The sequence below is a fragment of the Podarcis raffonei genome, chromosome 13 (assembly GCF_027172205.1).
Source record: "Podarcis raffonei isolate rPodRaf1 chromosome 13, rPodRaf1.pri, whole genome shotgun sequence".
NCBI lineage: Eukaryota > Metazoa > Chordata > Lepidosauria > Squamata > Lacertidae > Podarcis > Podarcis raffonei.
This window is the reverse complement of record NC_070614.1, coordinates 17,502,787-17,524,648: the sequence shown is the minus strand read 5'-3', so window position 1 is coordinate 17,524,648 and position 21,862 is coordinate 17,502,787. Positions and strand designations below refer to the sequence as shown.

Genomic DNA, 21,862 nt, shown 5'->3' with positions numbered 1-21,862 from the left:
AAAACAGCTAGAATAACAGAATGCATTCTCCCCTGGCTCAGTTTCTGATGGTCTGTCAGCGAGATCACATTTCTGCTGGTTGTCAAAGAGGGCTGCCAGGCGCCTCTCCCTCCCTCCCTGTTCCACCTCTGGAGAGTCAAATCTCTTGTGGTGGTGGTGGTAGAGAACCATGCCAGAGGATGAGTGTCCTCCTGTGGAACTTGGATCCTGCAAGGCGCAGGAGGATTTCCAACATGGCTGGCCCTTCCCCAAACCTGCCAGGTCCCATTGGCCGGCCTCCTCCTAGCAGCCTCTGTGAAAGGAAGAGACAATTGGCAACAACCAGGTCAGTTTCCGTGGAGCAAAGCCAGGCCAGGCTGTGCAAGAGGGGCTTGTTCGCCTGATGGCTGATTCCTGCCAACTCAACCCCCCCCCCGGTTCCTTCTCGGACCCAGTTCTCTGGGACCAGCGCCCACCAATCTGCCTGGTGTCGTCCCTGAGAAGGTCCTTCCTGCTGGCCACGAAGTCTGTGGCGCGGTGAACATTCCCGTAGCAGCAGAGGAGCATGCAGGCTGCTGAGGAAGCCATCATCGTCAGCCGGCACATACCCAACTGCTTGGGGATTTCAAAAGGAGCTCTGTGCATGGAATAGGGGAAGTCAGTTCCCTACACTGAGACACTCCCAGATAATTTGCTCCGCAGCAGGGGCCTTAATTTGCCTGGCTGTTCTCTCTCCTGGCTTATCTGGAGTTGCCCAGCAGATCCTCAACAAATTGAGTTTGCTCGGCTTTCGTCATGTGCCTTTCACAGCAGCCCGGCATGCAGAAATAAAGCAGGGCCTAGGGCTTGCCGATAAGAAGGTCAGCAGTTTGAATCCCTGCAACGGGGTGAGCTCCCGTTGCTCGGTCCTGCTCCTGCCAACCTAGCAGTTCGAAAGCACGTCAAAGTGCAAGTAGATAAATAGGTACCGCTCTGGCGAGAAGGTAAACGGCGTTTCCGTGTGCTGCCCTGGTTCGCCAGAAGTGGCTTAGTCATGCTGGCCACATGACCCAGAAGCTGTATGCCGGCTTCCTCAGCCAATAATGCGAGATGAGCGCAACCTCAGAGTCGGTCACGACTGGACCTAATGGTCAGGGGTCCCTTTACCTTTACCTTTAAGCTGCTGGGAAAGTCAGTGTTTGTTTGGCTTTTTAGGACATTGCACATATCCTCCTGCTTTTCCAGCAAGGAGCGCAAGGTGGCATTCCAACCCACTTCATTTCATCCTTACAAACAACCCTGTGAGGTAGGTTAGGCTGAGAGATCACATGGGTGCTCCCAGACTGTGGCTATTTCCAGATGCGATTCAGTCACACACAAGCAAATGAAGGTTGCGCTATTATAGTTGATTGGGATGTCCTTCCCAACAAATCCGTTTCCCCCAAAGGATTGAACTCTTCACAAGGTGGAATGTGATAGGGAAATGCACTGGGAAGTGCAGGGCAGGGCCGACCCAGCCATTTGGCAGGGTGAGGCTGGCGCCTCAGGCGGTAGAAACCTCCAAGGCAGCCCACGAGCACCCTGTCTGCTCTGCCATCTCCACTGGCAGCACAGAAGTGGTGTTGGTACTGGTGCTGATTTCATGTGAGATCTCACTGAAATCGCACATGGTTCTTATGAAATCTTTTCTTCTTCCTTCTACACATTTTTGTGCCTTTTCTTTTCTTTTTCTCTTTTTCCTTGCATCACTTTATTTCTTTATAATCGAAACATTTTCAATAAAATATGAATACCAAAGAAAGAAAGAAATCTCACGTTATTTCGGCGAGATCTTGCCCAGAATCAGCACCAAATGAGCTGTGAGGGGTGAACTACAGATCCCAGAATTCTTTTGGGGAAGTCGGGTGCTTTAAATGTGTGTTGAATGTGCTTTAAATATACGGTGTGGAACTAGAGATGGGTTTCTGTGGTCCTCCAGATGTTGCGAGAATACAGTTCCCTGACCATTGGACATGCTGGCTGGGGCTGAATTGTAAAGGGACCCCTGACCATTAGGTCCAGTCATGGCCGACTCTGGGGTTGCGGCGTTCATCGCGCTTTATTGGCCGAGGAAGCCGGCGTACAGCTTCCAGGTCATGCGGCCAGCATGACTAAGCCGCTTCTGGCGAACCAGAGTAGCGCATGGAAACGCCGTTTACCTTCCTGCTGGAGGGGTACCTATTTATCTACTTGCACTTTGACATGCTTTCGAACTGCTAGGTTGGCAAGAGCAGGGACTGAGCAACGGGAGCTCATCCCGTCTTGGGGATTCAAACCGCCGACCTTCTGATCGGCAAGTCCGAGGCTCTGTGGTTTAACCCACAGCACCACCCGCGTAGGGGGCTGAATGGTGCTGGAGCCTAAAAATATATGAAGAACTATTTGGTTCTACATGAAGCCAAATTTTGCAGACAAGGCAGGTCCAAATAAACAGCCATATTGCTGCGAAAACATTAAAATTTATATGTTGTGTACACTTGATGTTCCAAAACCTAATCATGACCATTTCCCTGGAAATTATTCATCACCCACTTTGCTTCATGAACCATGACTCTATATGTTTAACTTTATCATTCCAAGAGTTTTCGGCTATTCATCAACTGATAGCAGTTTAGATCTTTTCCATTCGCGAGCAGCTTCAATTCAAGCTGCTGTCAATGGATTTGAAATTAATTCCATGTCCTGTCTTCTCACTGTTTCTTTTTAACTACCCTAATAGAACGATTCGAGGGTCTGGGGAAATTAAATCTCTTACTGTCTCTTTGATTACCTTTATGACTTCTTCCCAATATTTTAGCGCAGGGCCGTCATTTGTGGAGAATATAAATAGGATTCAATGAAGATTTTCATATTTTTTTTCCAGCACAATACTGATCAAGATCTTGCCCCTCTTTATGACGACAATGAAACGCTCGATTCTCAGCAGCTCATGAACTTTGCAACTGAAACATCCATGCTCGGCGTGTGATATCTGGCCCTGCAGACTTTCATGTACTATATGTTGGTTTATTTGGCAGACTTATTTGGCAGACAATTGTTCACAAAGTGAGTTACAACTGAAGTGAAACAAATGTCCCATAAAAAAAATAAATCAACAATGATCAGAATATTTGGACAGGTTGAGACAGGTATGTATTTAAACAGGTGACACCAGTTATAAAACAACAACAGACCCACCAAGTGTCCCTATTTTCCAGGGACAGTTCTAGATTTACAGAAGCCATCCCAGTTTCTGATTTGATCCTGGAATGTCCACTTTTCCTTAAAAGATAAAGGTAAAGGGACCCCTGACCATTAGGTCCAGTCTTGGCCGACTCTGGGGTTGCGGCGTTCATCTCGCTTTATTGGCCGAGGGATCCGGCGTACAGCTTCCTGGTCATGTGGCCAGCATGACTAAGCTGCTTCTGGCGAACCAGAGCAGCACACGGAAACGCCATTTACCTTCCCACCAGAGTGGTACCTATTTATCTACTTGCACTTTGACGTGCTTTTGAACTGCTAGGTTGGCAGGAGCAGGGACCAAGCAATGGGAGTTCACCCCGTCGTGGGGATTCAAACCGCCGACCTTCTGATCGGCAAGTCCTAGGCTCTGTGGTTTGGGCTTAAGGTAAAGATAATGGACCCCTGACCATTAGGTCCGGTCGTGACCGACTCTGGGGTTGCAGCGCTCATCTCGCTTTATTGGCCAAGGGGGTCATGTGGCCAGCATGACTAAGCCGCTTCTGGCAAACCAGAGCAGCACACGGAAACGCTGTTTACCTTCCCGCCGGAGCGGTACCTATTTATCTACTTGCACTTTGACGTGCTTTTGAACTGCTAGGTTGGCAGGAGCAGGGATCGAGCAACGGGAGCTCACCCCGTTGCGGGGATTCAAACCGCCGACCTTCTGATCGGCAAGTCCTAGGCTCTGTGGTTTAGACCACAGCGCCACCCGTGTTCCCTGCTTTTCCTTAGGATGTTCCTATTTTCATTGGAAAAAAATGAATCTTTTTCTTAATAGTGACTGCTTCTGCTCAGGCTGCATTCATTGCAGTTGTGCAGATAAAATATAATTGATAGAATTCTACAGGATGGGGTATTAGTGTATGGAAACAATTCAGATCCAATGATCTCCAGGCCTGCACCTCCATATGGTGGAGATATCGGGCGCCATCCTAGTGCCTAGGCATCTTCACTTGGTCAAAAGTGATTGAAAGCCAGGTGCAAAATTCACCTGCCCCCTGGCAAATGTCAAACACTGCACACAAACGTTTGGGCACCCTCTCTAACATCGATTCCATTGGCCATCTTCCAATCCTCTGGTTCAAAAAACGGGAAGGACGATTTCTGGTGGTGATACATATCTGAGTTAAAAGATGAGCCATTTCACATGTGACATTTCCAGATTTTGACTTCACACTTCAGTTGCTGTGCTTTCCTGGGTTCCAAAGTGGGTGGGACAATGTAAAGGAGCAAGGAAACAAGGCTGGTGGGTTAGATGGACCCAGAAGATGATGTGGTGGATCATCAGTGGATGATGATGGTGATTTTTATTTTTATTACTACATAGGAAGCATTCAGAAATATGATCACCCTCCCCTGCCAGTCTGAAATAGTTCAGTCCATTCTACTGACTCAGACATCTACCCTCTCATTTCATTGCATGAGAAGATCAGGCCTCAGGTGACTTTAAAAGAGGATTAGACCAAGGCCTGGCCTACATGTGCAGCGGAATAAGGGGGAAATATCCTAAAGCGCTAGAACGGATTGTACCATTTCAAACTGTAGATGGGAGAATCACATTCTTTTCAGGGCTCCTTGATGTAAAACCACCACCTTCCCACATACAACTTGGACGTGCATAAGCTCAACTTAGATGACTGTTTCCCAGACTTGGGTCTCCTCTCCAGCTGTTTTAGGGAGTACAACTCCCATCATCCCTAGCTAGCAAGACTAGTAGTCAGGGATGATGGGAACTGTAGTCTAAAAACAGCTGGAGTGTTTGGGAAACACTGACTTAGACCCTTGGGAGAATGCATGGACGTCAAGGAGCTGGAAGAGTCCACCTTATTCTGATCTTCTCCTCCACCTGTCTGCTGCACAGAGAATGAAGATGACTCGCGATTTGGAGGCTGTTCTGTTTTATGGGGTGTTTTGTGCTGTTATCGACCAGTGTTCTAAACTGTGATTTTATTGTTTTAATCCGGACGTCACTCAAGAACTTTGGCTGTTGCAGGGGGAATGATAAACAGAGTAAATGAGCAAGCCAATAAACAAAATCTATCTCAGTAGTGTCTACTATGGCGTTGACCAGGGGTGGGGATCCAATGTGGCCCTCCATATCCTTCTACCCAGCCCCCAAGACTCTTTCCAAGCCACAGGAAAGCTCTGCTCTGTGCAATGGTTTCGCCAGGCTGGAATGTGCTTCTGAGTGGTGATAATGCCTCTGTATGTGTGAATCTCTGACGTATCTGTGGCTGTAATTTAACCAGCTGCACAGAGGCCAGAGTCAACTCGAGAGGTCCGGAGGGTGGCAACACGGGAACAGGGCCTTCTCTGCAGTGGCTCCCTGTCTGTGGAATGCTCTCCCCAGGGAAGTTTGCCTGGCGCCTTCATTATACACCTTTAGGTGCCAGGCAAAAACCTTCCTTTTTAACCAGGCCTTTGGTTGATCTGGTTTTACATCCTATGCCCTTTTAAATTTTTTTTTGGGGGGGGCTATTGGATTGTTGTTTTTATTTTTATTAGTTATTTTGTGCTTTTATAACTTGATTTTATTCTGTGAACTGCCCTGAGACTCCCAGGTATAGGGTGGTATATAAATTCAATAAACAACAACAACTCATTGCTCCATCTACTTCTTCCTTTGACTCGAATCACCACTGACATGTGATCCCCAGAAAGCTATCCATGACAGAATGTGGGATGAAAAGGTTTCCCTTCCCGGTTGTGTACTACACTTACTTTGCTTTCGATCGACAGCAGGACTCCAGGGGTCTTTCCCAGTCCTGCCAGGAGACGAAAGGGATTGATACTGGACTGTTGTCGTGCAAATCATGAGGCTGCTGAGCTATGGTCCTCCCCTAGGTGATCAATCCAGGCCGTGGAGCCACAAGCTCTTTGGAACGCATTTTGTCATGTCAGAGTGCCATAATGGGATTATATGGCTACTTCGTGAAGATAGGGATGCCACCCAAGCGAGCTCATCGTACCTGTCGTGGCTGGTCCATAATTTGTCGAGGCTCCTGGCTTATTGCACAACTGCACATGTTTGCTTGCTTCCCAAAATCTGTTGCAGCTCCTTTCAGCACCTTTCAGAAGGCAGCTCAGCACCTTTTCTGACGATAGGACTGCCTTTCCTTTATCCACAAATGTCACACATTTTTTTCTCTCCACCTAACAGCGTGTCACACTGTTTAGAGATGTATGATTTCTGGTGGAGGCATGGAAAAATGTGTGCATGTAGCTTCCGGTGAGTAGGGGTCAGAGGGAGAAGGGGGGATTTAAATTTTGGGTGGCCTTAAACATTTTTAATATTTTGTCAGCAACAACTAACACCGGGGAGCCTCAGGTTGTCTGGATTTCTGACCCATTTTTGCTTGGCCTTAGCTCTGGGTGCTAATTTATGCCATGCGTAAGCAGCAGCAGCTACCACTCACACCTCGCTCTGCGTGGGTACCAGTTTTACAGCTGGTGTGTGGAGGTGGTTATATCGAGAACAGCCAGGGGAGGGGTGACCCCGAAAAACCAGCGCTTGGTGTGGCGGTCACTGAACAAGTTTCTGGGATCGAGGCAAAGAGCTGGACAATATAACAGGAGCCTGGAACTGGACAATGTATCTACTAATAAGGACATTCTTAGGACATGTGAGATCATTAGACATCCCTTGACAGAGATGCCAGGTCCTGAACCAGAAATTTTGTTTCCTGAAGGTGGGACGTCGCTGAGTCAGTTTTTCCGGACTGTCTATGTTCACTCCCCTCTGGGAACCGAAGGCATGGAACAACAGCCCCTTTGAGAAGCAGGCATAAGCAGAATTAAGACTGATTGGCAGCTCCTGTGACTGGCAGGCAACATAAAGCCTTTGGATTGGTTACTCCCGATATAAACAGAACTAGGAGTCTAGCTGTCTCTCCACACCTGGTCAATAGAGCAGAATGTTTCACCGGTGGCAATTCCAGCTTCAGAAAGTGTTATGTACTGAGTTGAATAGGATCCAAAATGCAGCAGTCTGATTGGTCCGCAGGAGCCACCCAATCCAGCTCCAGGTGGAAGTGAATCCGCAACCTGATTGGCCTACAGGAGAATCCCGGAATTAGCCAATCATGTGGGGCCCATTGTGACAATAATGTATATAAAGCAGACACTTTGGGGGAACTTGCATTCCTCACTACTATGAGCTGAATAAAGAGCATGAAATCCACACTCGACTCCGAGTATATTTCAGAAAGTGACCTCAGGAAACCTGGATCACAAAACGCATATGGTCTGCATTTATTTATGACTGACCGCAGGCCCTGTCTTGCCAAGAATGGCAAACTGATGGTTCCCACACCGATTTTTGAAGCATTTTTCTAAAATGAACAAATAGTTCATAGAATCATAGAATTGTATAGCTGGGAGGGAACCCCGAGGGTCATCTAGTCCAACCCCCTGCAATGCAGGAATCTCAGCTAAAGGATCCACGGCAGCTGGCCATCCAACCTCTGCTTAAAAACCTCCAAGGAAAGAGACTCCACAACCTCCCAAGGGAGACCTTTTCACTGAACAGCTCTTACCATCAGAAAGTGCCAGATGTTGAGTTGGAATCTCCTTTCTTGTAACTCGAAGCCATGGGTTCAAGTCCTACCCACCAAAGCAGGAGAAACCAAGCTTGTTCCCTCAAATATCCCTTGAGATATTTGAAGATGTTGTTAAGCAAATATCTGCAGAGTGGGATTTAATATCCCCTCTTGGTGCTGAGGTAGGTAGGAAGATATGAATTTAAAATTTTCCTCTGCTGAAAGGGATGCTGAGTGGGAATTCTGAGTTACCACCATATGGGGCTGAGGGTGTCCTGGCTTGTGGCTGATAGTAACTTGTTAATGGACCACAAGTGAGATCAACATAGGATCAAGTGTGAAATTGGAAAAGACAAGCTGAGCCCATGGAGGAATTATGGTTGTAGGTTGCTGTTGTTGCAGCGATACAAAGAAGTCATATCACCCATAGAATGACACTTTTGGAGGGGTGGCTGTCAGTTTCATACTGGTTAGGCCAGAGATAGGGAATTTATGGCCTTCCAGATGTTGCTGGACTACAACTCCCATCACCCCTCACCTTGAACACACTGGCTCGGGCTGATGGGAATTAGTAAGTCCAACAATATCTGGAAGGCCACACAGTGGCATAGTGTGGGTTGCCAGTGCCCGGGGCTGCATGGAGGGGGGAGGGAGGGAAATGGATGGAGTACATTTGCATTCAACTGCACAATGACGTCCGCGTCACCCAGGAGATTGTAGCCGCAAAGATGAGTTGTTGCAGCGTTACTGTACATCTTTTTATTGTAAACAATACTTACTCCTTTTGTCTCAAACTCTCACTCCTTCTCCACCCCACTGCACTGGCACCTTGTTCATTCCAAAGCAGACTCTGACATGACTTTCTGGCGGAGGTGGACAACTTGCATGGCCCTCTGGCTATTCTTGGACTCCAACTTCCATGGCCAGTGGTCAGTGATGATGGGAAATGTAGCCCTACAACATCTGAAGGGCCACAGGTTTCCTTACAGAAACCACAAGAGTTCAAATTTAAGGAACTCAGCTTTTTGTTTTCCTGACTCCAAATGACAGCCATACGTAGTCCCAAGACAGCCCAAGGAGCGGTGAGATTAACTAGAAAGCAGCAATGGGGGGACCTGTGACCTTCCCAGATCTTATTGGACTCCAACTTCCATCACCTCCAGACCTTGTGTTCAGTAGTCAGGGATCATGGGAGTTGTAAAAAAAAATATCTGGCAGGCTACAGGTTCCCTGTCTGTGGTGTATGAACAGTTCCTAATCAAGTTCATTCATCTCTTAACGCAAATGACACTTGAGTACATTTTTTATTATTATTATTATTATTATTATTATTATTATTATTATTATTATTATTATTATTTGGCTGGCATGATGATGATGCGACTCTGTCTGCTCAGTGATGAAAGGGGCGGCGGATGACCTGCTCTTCTCCTCCTATCTGGTCACCCCGCACCATCTCAGTGCCCCTTTCGCCGCAGGTCCTGGGATCTATCCAGAGCTGCGCTCCCTCGACATCCTCCTGTCCCTCGGATTCCCGACCCAAAACAACCAACCAACCAACCAACCAACCAACCCGAGACACACACACACTTGCAATCTCCATAATTGGGCAGCGGGGGGAAAGAGAGCGAGAGCCAGAGAGCTGTGAAGAAGGCCTGGAGCAGACAAGCCAAGCCAAGCCAAACCAAACCACAAGCCTCTCCAGAGCGGCCCGATCCGTCTTCCTCTCCAGAATAATGACCGCTACGTCGATCTGAACGAAGGCGCGGGGTGGCGTCGCGAGGAGCTCGCTTTCCAATAAGTGGCCCAACCAAAGCAACGTAGCCATTCCTTTCCCCGCTGCATTTTTGGTAAAAACCAACCAGGGGCGCAGGCAGGGAGACCACCTGCTTCTAAGACACGGGGACCAGCTCCGGGGTCTTCCCCACATCAATATTCTGCCCACCACGCCTAATCCTCCCACCTGCCCCCTCCCGCCCCAGTTCTCTGCCACCGTCTTCTCTCGCTCGCTGCGCCTTGACCACCATCACCCTTTTTACGCACGCTCTCTCTTTCTCTCTTTTGCTCGCTCCATCGCTTTCGCTCCTTCCCTAAGTCGCTCCCCGCGTTACCCTCCTTTTCTCCCCCCCCGGTCTCACTTGCTCTCCCCTCCCCCTCCCCCTCCCCGCTTCCTCCCCCCCCACCCCTCCTTCCCACTATTAGTATTCCACTCGCGTCCCTGCTCCTCGCAGGAGCGCTTTTGCTGCAGCGCTCCCGACGCCGTTGGTTGGCTGGCTGGCTGGTTGGGTCGGCTTCTTCCTTGGCAGCCGGGTCGGGTCGGAGCCAGGACGAGGGGTTGGGGTGTGCTCGCTTGCTTGCTCGCTTTGCGTGTGGGTCTTCGCTTGCTGCCGCTCCATCTTCGCCCCCTCCCCAAGGCCTTGGCGGGGCTCCCGTTGGGTCTGATCCGGGATCTGTATGGAGCCCAAACATTAAGGGGACTGGGGGAGAGCCTGCAGCCTCCCCCCGCGCGCCTTTGCCCCCCCAACTGGGCACGCGGAGGAGAGAGAACAACCAGCTGCGCCAACGTTGCCGGAGAAAAGCGCGCAGGGGATGCTGCCTCCACGACGACCCCCACTCTGGTGAGTGTGTGGGTAAAGGGGTGATGAGGATGGCTGGGTGGTGGTGGGGTTTTTGGGTGGTGGGGTGGGGTGGAAATATGCAGCCCGAATGAAAGGGCGCTCTCATCTATCGAAGGATGGGAAAAGGCTAGATTGGGGCAGGGATTCATTGCGGTTCATACACGATATGGGAGGAGGAAGGGGCGCGCAAATGATTCTTAGGAGGAGTAAGGGGTGAGATTGGGACAGTGATTCAGTGCGGGGGGGGGTAGGTGGGACTGATAGGACAGGAGCAAAGGTAAGGGGGATGATGGATGGAAGTTGCTATGGAAACGGCACCATCTTAAACCCCCCCCCCCCGCCGCCAGAAAGATGCTGCTTTGCTACCTCCCCCCCCCATTGGCCTGGTAGCCTAACCCTCCTCCCACTGTACCCTGCTCTCCCAGGTCCAGCTAGCCCCCATTTAATCTAACGTTGTCGTCGCCAAAAATATGTCTCGCAAGCTTTCACTTACTATGTCCTCTAAAGAGCCCCCCTCTCAGGTTTAGCCCCCTCCCCTTCATTGCCTGCTCCCATAGCAACACACTTTGCTTTCCCCTCAAGCTGTGCTTATTACTCAGGCCCGATGCCACACCTCCACAATGGGTAGGGTGTGTGTGTTGTGTGTGTTCCTCTCCTGATGAGCCCCATATATCCCCATCCAGGCCTGGTTCCAATAAATGCGTCTTTCCGCTCTTGCCTCCATTACCTCAGGCCTCCCCACAGTCAGGTTCCCTCTCACCTTATCCTCTGGCTTTCTCTGGAATTTCCTCCCTACTGTCAATAGACCCAACTCATTTCTTTTCTCTCCTAGAAGCAACCCCCCCTCTGTTTCAGGGCCAAACCCCTCTTCACTTATGTGTCACAGGGGACTACTTGAAGTCATTCCTGGTCCTCCGTTCCCCCCTTAAACTTACCCACGCCCAAGATTCACAAGACCCACAGATTCCCACAAGAATATTCTGTGCCAACATATTCCTAATGACCTGCCCTCCCACCTTGACAGACTAGGCCTTCCCCAATCCTGCCATGAGGTTTAAGCATCTTGAACCCATGACCTCACCCACATAGTGACTATATACCCCAAACGAGGCCTACCTGCTTCCCTGTTCCAGGGGGGGCTGAGCTCCCCTTCTTATAACACTACCTGGTTTCCCTGCACTGTTGGGTTTAACACCTGCTGAGTTTCCTCCTCTTCTCCATTGATGACCCTTAAATACTTCTTTTGCATAACTCTTAACATGCTAGTCTGAGTTATTTGGTTCCCCTCCCATCTCGGTCCCCACTGGCTTCTGTGTCCCCTCACCCCTTCCCACCCCACCTCATGCACTTATCTGGGTGCAAATTATTTCAAGGATCCTAAACCCCTCTCCCCGGAGGGCTCTGTCAACACCCCTCTGTACCCCAATGGAAGGGAGCATATTGGCTTGTAAGCCCAGCTATCCCCATTCCTTTATTTGTGCTTCTTCCTCTTCCCTCTTCCAGGAGTGCAAGTGGGCTTTCTGCTTCTCTTGTCCAGGGGGGTGGGATTCTGACCCAAGAAAAAAATGTAGGCTTCCCCCCTCGCACTCAACCACGTTCCGTCAAATTGTGGCTCCTCGTGTCCTGCCGTTCGGCATTAAGCACTCAGGCCACGAGGCAAGTCAAACAGACATGTGGAAAAAAATAATAATCTGTGGTTCCATAGTCTCTTTAATGGCAGCTGTGCGATGCAATCTTTTGATTAAAGCAATGTTTAAAGCAAGTTAATTTTCCAGACATTTCTGTTGTTTTCTGTTTATCGAAGGAGTGAAAGATAAAAAATACGAAAGGGTAAATACTGAGCCTCTCAAATCGTAATGATGTAGGCCTTTATCCTTTTAAAATAGGTTCTCTGGGCCTGCCTCACCCCCCTTGAAATCTACCCCTGCTCCCACCCCATCAGCAAACCCTACGATTCTGTTCCTATACCCCACAATCTACAATCCGGTCCCTGCTAGTCCTAGCCTTCTTGGGTTGCATTCCCACATTGTACCAATCCACCTTTCGCCTTAAACTATTTAAGTTTGCTGAGACATGGTGTTGTTGTATGGGTGGCCAACCCCCTTCCGCAGTGAAACCTCTGTCTTACAAACAGGAGGTGAGGAAGGTCACCTGTGCTACTTCAAAGTGCAGGTAGGAGCTGAATGCTCCTCCATACTGAAAATAATAATAATAAACCCAAGTTCTTCTGTATGTAAAATTAATGGAGAAAGCTAGGCCTGAACCCTTCGCCCTGACACCATAGTTTTCTACATGAAGGGACTTACTAATTTGTATGGAGGAGCACCCACTCACATGGGCCTGTACCTGCAGTCTGAAGTGGTACAGTCAAGACACAGGTTTACCTCCACATTTGTGGGAACTAGGCCTACGTGTCTAGAAGCCTCAGAACAAGCTGTTTGTTGTCATGGTTACCTTACAGACTGCGAGTGGGATATTGGTGCAAGGGAATTTGAGGGGACTGGAGATAGTGGAATTGCAAACCGATGCCATTAACATTGTGGGTGGGGGAGCCTCTGCAGGGGTTTTAAGGTTGCTGTAGATGCTTGGACTGAGGAGCGGATATGGAGGTGCTGTTCTGGTTTGTGAGGAGCTGCGGGTGCTAGGATTTGAGGGGTTCATTTGGGGGAAGCGTCACACCCTCTGAGTCTTTCTGGCAGCGCAATGCTCCTTTGATGCCTTCCTTTTCTGTGCTCAGTTAGCATGTTGGCGATGTGGCCCATTCCATGTGCAATTGTCCCCGCAAACAAATAACCCGGAAGCAGTGGAGGGTTAATTGTAGTGTGGACTCTGAGATTGGTTTTGAGTGACTGCAGTACCAATGAGATTATGATAACAGATTAGAGGATCCTACAGGTGTAGGTAAGAATGAAGCTGCCGAAGTAGAATCCCATAATTGATTGCTTGGGGATGGCTATGTTTTGCAAGCATGGGGTGCGGCGAAATTTTGTATGTGCTTCTGTGTGAGTTGACTGTGAAAGAGGCTAACACAAGGGACATTTTGGGAAATAAAGACACGAGAAGCAGGCTAGGACTTAATTAGGCAGGTGGTGTATCTTACGCAGTACAGTCTGATGTGACTGGCAGGTCTTCCATACTCCTGTTCCCTGGGATTTCTGGGGGGGTCGGGGATGGGGAAAAGAGGGTCATGATTGCACACGGCGACCCTCCTTCCTCTTCGGCAGAAGGGAACAGGGAGCTCCGTGTTTGTGCCTTTGTGCATGTGCAAATATGGCAATGGAAGATCAAGGAAGCTGTTTGGCAAAGGTCACATTTGAGAGGGATGCCGGCGCGGTGCATTTGTGCAGAGCACACATCAGTTGCTGCTGAAGACAGGTGGGGAAAGAGGCCTAGGCAGATGTTGCTTTCGCTCCTTAATTTCCGGTAAGTTCATTGTTGACAGGAGAATGTTGGGGACAGGCAGTTGGGGAGGTATCATGAAGCTTTGGGGATTAATCTGTAGTGCAAACAGCTGACTTGTTAACTGCGAATTTATACCATGAGCTTAGGCCTGTACTTGTAAATTTAATTACATCCCTCAGCTTTGGGGTGTGTGTGTGTGTGTGAGAGCGCGTATAATATATATTCAGAGTAAGAATTATATACATATATAAACTCTACATGGCTACAGCTGCCAGAAAAGGTGGCCAAGAAGCTCTGATAGAAACAGTTACCATGGCAATGGGAAGGAGGAGAATGGGGATGGAAGGAAAAGGAATGAGAACCCCCTTTAGTTTCTGCCCCAGAATTGTGCTGCCTTCGCTGCCCACCCCCCTCCCAAAATTCTGCTCCGATGTACAAAACAGTTCGCATTAGTCTCCATGGTGGGACTAGGGGAAGAGGGAGGGCGATGTGAATTTCCTTCTCGTAGAAGGTGTGCGGAGGAAACAATCTGCCGCTGCGTGAGTGTGTGCGAAAAGGACGGAAGTGGAAGGAACCATGTTGTATTTATTCGGTGCAGAAACAGGGAGAAAGTGTGGTGTGTTAAGCAGTGGCAGCCGTATAGGAATGCAGGAAGGTGCCCTCCAACCTTTCTCCAATGAAAAAATAGGGACGTCCCGTTCCATGATAATAATTTTATTATTTCTACCCCAGCCATCTGACTGGGTTGCCCTAGCCACTCTGGGTGGTTTCCACCACATATAGAAACATAATAAAACATTGAACATTTTTTAAAAAAACTTCCCCATACTGCCTTCAGATGTCTTCTAAAAGTTGTATAGTTACTTATGTCTTTGGCTCGGGGGCGGGGGGGGGGGGACGACACGCATAACCCTCCAACATTTCTCCTATGTAAATAGGGACGCCCGAAAGAAAAATGGGACATTCCGGGATCAAATCGGAAACTGGGATGGCTTCTGTAAATCTGGGACTGTCCCTGGAAAACAGGGACACTTGGAGGGTCTGTGGTAGGTCAGGCCACATGTCCATCGGGGGCAGGACTGCCCACATTGACTGACAGCCACTCTCTAAGGCAGAGGCTGTTTCCCATCATCTGCTCCCTGATCCTCTTTAACTGGAAATGGCAGGGAGTGATTCTGGGATCTTCAGAATGCCAAGTTTTTGCTCTCTTATCACTAAGCTGGAGCCCCTTCTCCAAGAGGTGTGACTTGTAGTAGACTGTGAGGATTTGGAATCTAGCCACCCACCTGCAGTTACTGAGACCCCTAGCTAAGCAAATCTCCCCTTAGGGAATGTGGGAGGCTATCTGTGGCTACTAACCCCGATGGCTTTCTGCCTCCGCTGCCACAGGCTATTATCCTTCTGACTCCAGTTGCTGGATGCTGCAAGAAGGAAAAGTGCTGGTGTGTTTGGGAGCTTTGTTTGGGGCTTTCCGCAGGCACCTAGCTGCCCACTGTGAGAACAGGACGATGGACTGTGTCCAATTCTGAGCACTGCAATTTTATCCCTGGAAAATAGGGACCACTTGGAGGGTCTGGAAAAAGGCGACAGTCTGGGAGCACCCACGTGATCTGTCAGCCTAACTTACCTCTCAGGGTTGCTGTAAGTATGAAGTGAAGGGGGTTAGAACGCCATACTTGTGCTCCTTGCAGGAAAAGCAGGAGGATATATGCAATGTCCTAAAAAGCCAAACAAACAGTGACTTTCACAACAGCCTAGCACATGAAAATATAAGAGGGAGGGCTGGGTTGGGCTATATTATTATTAAAGGTAAAGGGTAAAAGGACCCCTGACCATTAGGTCTAGTCGTGACTGACTCTGGGGTTGTGGCGCTCATCTTGCTTTATTGGCCGAGGGAGCCGGCGTACAGCTTCCGGGTCACGTGGCCAGCATGACTAAGCCGCTTCTGGCGAACCAGAGCAGCGCACGGAAACGCCGTTTACCTTCCCGTCAGAGCGGTACCTATTTATCTACTTGCACTTTGATGTGCTTTCGAACTGCTAGGTTGGCAGGAGCAGGGACTGAGCAACGGGAGCTCACCCCGTCGTGGGGATTCGAACTGCCGACCTTCTGTTCGGCAAGCCCTAGGCTCTGTGGTTTAACCCACAGCGCCACCCGCGTCCCTATATTATTATTATTTATTATTATATTTCTGGAAGCAGTTGGAAAAGCTTGCCCTCCTTTATTTCTGCATGCCAGGCTGCTGTGATGATCAGGGAGCTGGGTAGGTTTAGCCTGGAAAAGAGGAGGCTGGTAGCCATCTTCCAATATCCCCAGGGCTGCTCTGGAGGGTAGGACTCGAACCCATGGCTTCAAGTTACAAGAAAGGGCGTTCCGGCTAAACGTATGGGAAAATTTTCCGACAGTAAGAGCTGTTTCACAGTGGAGCGGTCTTCCCTTGGGAAGTTGAGGACTCTCCTTCCCTGGAGGTTCTTAAGCAGAGGTTGCTTTTTTGAGATTCCTGGTTTGTGAGGGGTTGGACTTGAGGGCCCTTAGGGCTCTATGATTTTATGACTAGAGGGACTCCTGGCCTGATCTGGCAGGGCTGTTCTTATACAGTGGTACCTCAGGTTAAGTACTTAATTCGTTCCAGAGGTCCGTTCTTAACCTGAAACTGTTCTTAACCTGAAGCACCACTTTAGCTAATGGGGCCTCCCGCTGCTGCCATGCCGCCGGAGCACAATTTCTGTTCTTATCCTGAAGCAAAGTTCTTAACCTGAAGCAATATTTCTGGGTTAGCGGAGTGTGTAACCTGAAGCGTGTGTAACCTGAAGCGTATGTAACCCGAGGTACCACTGTATGTTCTTCCCAGATGTGTGTGTAGCATTTGTGCCATCATGGCAAGGACGTATTATATCATGGAAATCATTCTGAACTGAAATGATAACGGTTGCTATCAGGACGCCAGTTGCCTACGAAAGTGACCTGTTTTTTATTCCTTGGACCGTGCAGAACTGGCTCCTGGGAATTGGAAACGTTTCGCAGGTCTGATTGTTATTCACAGCAAGACTGCCACTTAAGCAATTTGTAACTGGTTGTATTCAATGTTAGTCATACTCAGAAGTAGGCCCATTGAAATTAATGGGCGTAGCTAACTGGGGTCATACAGTTCAGTGGGTCTACCTTGAGCCGAACTTGGTTGGATACAACCCCATAGGAATTTAGAATACATTATAAATTATCATCCCTTCCTGCGATGGGGAGCTGTGGATCAACTTTATGGCAAGATCACCACGTGGAATTTGGGCCTGACTCGGGTCCCTAATGGGTTAGTCATTTTGTAGCACTGGTTTTTTGGGATGTGTGTGTGTGTACATGTGCATACATGTATCATCATCATCATCATTATTACTATTATTTTTATTATTTGAGTTCATATACTGCCCTATAACCAGAGGTCTCAGGCGGTTCACAGAAAAGATCACAACATATATAATCAGAATAAAAACAACAACCCAATAACCGCCCCCCCCCGAAAAGAGCCACATTATAAAAGGGTATAGGATGCCCATCAGGTCAACCAAAGACCTGATTAAAAAGGAAAGTTCTTGCCTGGCACCTTAAGGTGTATAATGAAGGTGCCAGGTGAACTTCCCTGGGGAGAGCATTCCACAGACGGGGAGCCACAGCAGAGAAGGCCCCGTTCTTGTGTTGCCTCCTCTTGAGGATGGGTTTTAGAAGATGATCTCAGGGTCCGGGTAGGTTCATATGAGGAGAGGCGGTCCTTGAGGTATTGCGGTCCTGGGCTGTTTAAGGCTTTATAGGTCAAAACCAGCACTTTGAATTGGGCCCAGAAACTAATTGGTAGCCAGTGCTGTTGGACCAGGATCGGTGTAATATACTCAAACTGTCTTGTTCCAGTGAGCAACCTGGATGCTGAATTCTGCACTAGCTGATGTTTCTGAACCGTCTTCAGAGGCAGCCCCACGTATAACGCATTGCAGTAATCTAACCTTGAAGTTACCAGAGCATAGACAACAGTAGTTAGGCTATCCCTGTCCAGGTAGGGGCGTAGCTGGGCCACCAGCCGAAGCTGATGGAAGGCACTCCGGGCCACTGAGGCCACCTGAGCCTTGAGCAAGTGCCCTGAAAAAAGCATAGTAAACAGAATGATACCACGTGGCCAGTGAAATACACTCCTTTCCTTCTCAGTGGCCACAAGAGGTCACAGGATTTGCAAGTGGTCATTGCAATCTATTAAACCAAAAGTAATCAGATCATTAGGATCTGCTTGGATCCTGCACAGTTGCCTTTAGAGAACATCAGGGGCCCCTTCCCTCTCCCCAGAAAATAAATCTAGGAGTTTCCACTTTGTCCCAAGAAATCGAAATACCCTCTCAAGTGGCATAGGAATACGTTGGCTGTAGCAGGGATCCTGAGCAATTGCCTTGGCGTGGCAACTTGCTTGGCATTGCGAAAGAGCTCCAGTGGTGAAAGGGGTTAAAGCAGGGTTTCCCAAACTTGGGTCTCCAGCCGTTTTTGGACTACAGTTCCCATCACCCCTGACCACTGGTTCTGCTAGCAAGGGAAGATGGGAGTTGTAGTTCAAGAACAGCTGGAAACCCAAGTTTGGTTAGAGATAGTGAGGTGGGTGGCAGAAGGAAGGGTGGCACACAGCTGTTGAGAAGGGACAGGGAAGAAGATGAATGGGGAAGCTTGTGGACTTCCAGATGTTAATGATGGACTACAGCTTCCATTGTCTCTGACCATTGGCCATGCTGACTGGGACCGAATGGAGCTGGTGTCTGTCCAATAACATTCTGGAGGGCCACAGGTTACCCATCCCAGACATAGATTAAAGGACAGGAAATCGAATGGCAGTAGGGAGCAGGTGGCACTGTGGGTTAAATCACAGAGCCTGGGACTTGCCAATCAGAAGGTCGGCGGTTCGAATCCCCGCGACAGGGTGAGCGCCCGTTGCTCGGTCCCTGCTCCTGCCAACCTAGCAGTTCAAAACCACGTCAAAGTGCAAGTAGATAAATAGGTACCGCTGCGGTGGGAAGGTAAACGGCGTTTCCGTGCGCTGCTCTGGTTCGCCAGAAGTGGCTTAGTCATGCTGGCCACATGACTTGGAAGCTGTACGCCGGATCCCTCGGCCAATAAAGCGAGATGAGCGCTGCAACCCCAGAGTCAGTCACAACTGGACCTAATGGTCAGGGGTCCCTTTACCTTTACCTTTAGGGAAACTGGAGGATATGTATTGGAGAGGGGAACTGAGCTGTGGAGTGGCAGTTTTAGCAGAGACCTGAATTCAGATCCTAGCTCATGCCATGTCATAGACTGCCCTCAAACAAATCCCTCTCTGTCTTGGCCTCTGCTGCTTTTTTTTTTTGTAAAACAAGTGCAACAGCTATCTGGGACGGGGGCGGGGGGGGGCGAGGAAGGAACTGGGGGGCCAATGCATGCAAAACCTCTTTTGCTTTCTAAAGGAATATTATATTGTTATGCAAAAGTATGAGCGGGAATTGATAAATTGGTAGCTAGTGGATAAGGGGCAAGGGGGGGATTTAAAATTTAAAAATTGTAAATTGAATATAAGGAATGAACCGTGAAGCACAGATAAATGTGTAATATCAAGCAACAATGGGGGAAAGTAGGGACACATCTAGGATGCATAGCTGTCAACGTTTCCCTTTTTAAAGGGAAATTCCCTTATTCTGAATAGGATTCCTCGCAAGAAAAGGGAAAAGTTGACAGCTATGCTAGGATGAAGAGTGGGAAGTCAACTTCTGGGAAAAATTGTATTAAATTTGATGTAACATTGATTCGTTAAAAATTTGGAAAACTAATAAATATTATTTGACAAAAAAAGGAACTGGGGGACAATGCCATTTGCAGGTAGCCCTGAATGAAGCAGAAAATGGAGTAGAGATTTTTTTGGGGGGGCAGAAACAGGGTGGGGGGGCCCTGCCTCATGTTCTACAGGTTATTGAAAGTCCGCTTCATATGATAAAAGACAGTAGAGGCAGAAGTAAATTTTGCAGCAATAGAATCTTTGGGGAAATGTTGGAGTTTGTGTGTGGAAACATTGATTTTCAGAAACTCAGGTTTGAGGGTCAGGGTCAGTGTTTTGCAGGCTTAAAAATAACAAAGCAATCTAATGCCAGCAGCTTCTGTAGTACGGATAGTTGCAAATATATGTTTGAATCGGAAGGCGTCAGTTCATATTTGTGCAAGTAGGATGGGGATATTTCTCCTCAAATGTGTTTGGGTTTCAGAGGATTTGGGTGAGGTAGATGTGTGAGGGTTAAATATGGAGGGGGGCAGGAAGGGGGAGGAAAGAACTATAATAGAGGAAATTCTGCAGGAAACTGGGTGTGGCAAGAGACCAGGAGGAAGCTGCCTTAAATATCTTTGGTCCATTTAGCTGAGCATCATTTGCCCTGAGCAGCAGTGGCTTTCCAGGGTTAGACAGGGGACATTCGGATGTTGAGAGAATGAACTTGAGTCCTTCTGCGTGCAGAGCAGATGATCTACCCCTTAGCTAAAGCCTTTCTGGAGAAAAGGATGAGTAAGAAAAAGGGTTCGTATGTGTGATGAGAAATGTGAATGGACGTTAGATTGCGAAAAACGAAAGTCGAGATCTTAGGGGGCAAAGTCCCCCCTAGCCAATATTTTCTTAATGAGCCCACCTATGATGAAACCTGACCCCGTGCATATTTACTCAGAAAAATGAGTCCAAATGAGTTTGGTGGTCTTTACTCCAAAGGAATTGACAATGCGACCAGGTGTTAAAAAAGGTTATTTATGTATGCCACTACTGCGGCCTGTGTTTTGTTAGCCCAAAAATGGAAAACGAGCGAGCTCCCAATCAAAGAAGAATGGCAGCTTAAACTGACAGAATAAACTGCGCAGCTTGCAGACTTAACATATAGAATAAGAGAACAAGAAGAACATACGTTTAGAGAAGATTGGAAAAGGTTTATTGAATATATGGGAAATTACTGTGTACAGCTGAAAACGCTGGCAGCGTTAAGATAAATTCAACAGTGTAAATAAGTTATGTTGGATGTAATAATGGAATACTGAATGGTTTAGTTTCTGTAAAATAAGCGGGGATTTATGATATGTAAAATGAACCATGGAAAGAGAAGTCATTGATATCTTCAGGTTGTAAAAATGAGTAGTTTAAATTGTAAAACAGAAAATTTAATAAAAATTATATATATATCTCTTCTTCTTTGGCAATCACTCGTAGCTGAGTAAGATTGTCTTCCATAAACACAGTTTTAACAGTGAGTCCGTAAGTGACTGTGGAGGCCAATTCTGGATCCACATGTCCTTCCACAGTGGGGACTTTGGTTTCCGGGCGGGAGTTGATCACGGTGTGGATTTGCCAAGCGTGCCTTCCTCTTAGCACGTTTCTCCCTTGCGTCCTGAGTTCGAGTGTCTACAAAGCCCACGACACCTTTGGTAAAGGCTGTTCTCTAACTGGAGTGCTCGCAGGAGGCCAGTGTTTCCCAGTTGTCAGTGTTTATACTACATTTTTTAAGATTTGCCTTAAGACAGTCTTTAAACCTCTTTTGTTGACCACCAGCATTACGCTTTCCATTTTTAAGTTCCGAATAGAGTAGTTGTTTTGGAAGACGATCATCAGGCAACCGCACAACATGACCAGTCCAACGAAGTTGATGTTGAAAAATTATTGCTTCAACACTGGTGATCTTTGCTCCTTCCAGTACACTGATATTAGTTCGCATGTCTTCCCAAGTTTTATATACAGTGGTACCTCGGGTTAAGTACTTAATTCGTTCCAGAGGTCTGTTCTTAACCTGAAACTGTTCTTAACCTGAAGACCACTTTAGCTAATGGGGCCTCCTGCTGCCACCGCGCCGCTGGAGTCTGATTTCTGTTCTTATCCTGAAGCAAAGTTCTTAACCTGAAGCACTATTTCTGGGTTAGCAGAGTGTGTAACCTGAAGCATATGTAACCTGAAGCGTATGTAACCCGAGGTACCACTGTATATATAAAGACAATGATACCATGGCTTTTGGCTGTAAAGCACATTTTTTGACTCAAAGAATCCTGGGGAACCTTAGTTTGTCC

At 48.1% G+C, this 21,862-nt stretch overlaps 1 protein-coding gene across 2 annotated transcripts in view; it reads left to right on the top strand.

Annotated features, from left to right (window-relative positions):
* The first annotated feature begins 9,955 nt into the window (after nt 1-9,955).
* LRRC4B (leucine rich repeat containing 4B) overlaps nt 9,956-21,862 on the top strand; it is a 143,015-nt gene continuing 131,108 nt past the window's right edge. Inside the window, exon 1 of one of the 2 annotated variants that reach the window (XM_053361312.1) lies at nt 9,956-10,375. The gene's annotated coding sequence lies outside the window, so the exon portion shown is untranslated. Of the gene's footprint in view, nt 10,376-13,643; nt 13,799-21,862 lie in introns of those variants that run through there. The other variant, XM_053361314.1, reaches the window with a different exon arrangement.